A 1,311-nucleotide genomic window follows, 5' to 3' on the forward strand; every position below is an offset into this window, starting at 1 on the left:
ACAAATTTTATACATAAGTGACCAATTAAATAGCTTTTACAGTTTATTTGGTGCATTTGGCCGCATTTATGTTAGACATTCGATTCTTTGTTTAATATACACACTTTGGACAGGAATATTTGAACCTGGATCCAGACCATCCATAAGTTTATGTAAAACCTTCAGTTGAAAAGCTAGTCCACACAATTAGGGGTGTGATTATGGAGCCCGTTGTTGTTTTAAATGTTGCTGTGAGAGTTTTTTCACTTCTAAAGAGAATAACTAAGACCCATGTATCACACAAGGTGATTTTGAGGTTGAAAACATCAATGTCAATTCTACTTGCAATTCGGTTTGGCATGGCCCAAAGTGTAAATCTAGAGATTCATGGTTCGTTGCCTTTGCCACAAAAATACGCTTTAGGGGCGTAAGTGTGTTATAAAAGTGACGTTCAAAACCCACTTTTTAAAGAAACATGAGTAGCTCAAGCGTTGTTAATGTGTTCTGTTGACTAACTATAGTCCCACTTGTTTATCAATTCAAAATTAGGAATTGCTATAAGCTGATAACTTTTACGCATAGCTTTGTCAAAGAATAAACATTTTTTATGTTTTACATTTATATTATCTTTATCTAAAATACGTCGGAACGAAGTTACGGAAAGTTAATTAACGAACGGAGACGTAACAATGCAGTCACAGGGTATTGTTGAAGTTAACGTTCGTTCGTTATAGTGTTTGTTTTAGCGCGAATATTGAAATTAAGTGTATCGTAAAGTTGTATTCGGAAAGAATAAACCAGTTTTATTTTAACTTTGCGATGCACTTAATTTCAACAATCACGCTAAAAACAAACGCTATAACAACGAACGTGCTCAATAATACTTTCTGACTGCAGATCAATTACTCACTGTCTACACACACACATTATTCTGTCACGTTGTCACCCTCTTTTATATACCCGACTACCCTATATCTAGCAAACACTAGAGCATTCGCCAAAGTACAGGATAGTTCTAGAAAGTAGAGGGCGTGAGAATCACATGATCTCGATGACGCAACAATACCTTGACGTACCTGTATCTCTTTTCTCCAAATATGAATCAATGCACATAGATCTTACTTGTAACTCTTTTTCCAAAATATGAATCCATAAATGTAGACTGTATCTGTAACCTTTTTTCCCAAAATATTTATCGGAACATAGATTATATTTGTAATCCTTTTCACAAAATATTAATCCGTAAATGTAACTGGTATCTCTAATCCTTTACCCTAAATAAGCATGTCTACACATAACTCCTTCACTTATTTACCCTATTCATACAGTCAT

This window comes from Limulus polyphemus, unplaced genomic scaffold (assembly GCF_000517525.1).
Source record: "Limulus polyphemus unplaced genomic scaffold, Limulus_polyphemus-2.1.2 Scaffold86, whole genome shotgun sequence".
NCBI lineage: Eukaryota > Metazoa > Arthropoda > Merostomata > Xiphosura > Limulidae > Limulus > Limulus polyphemus.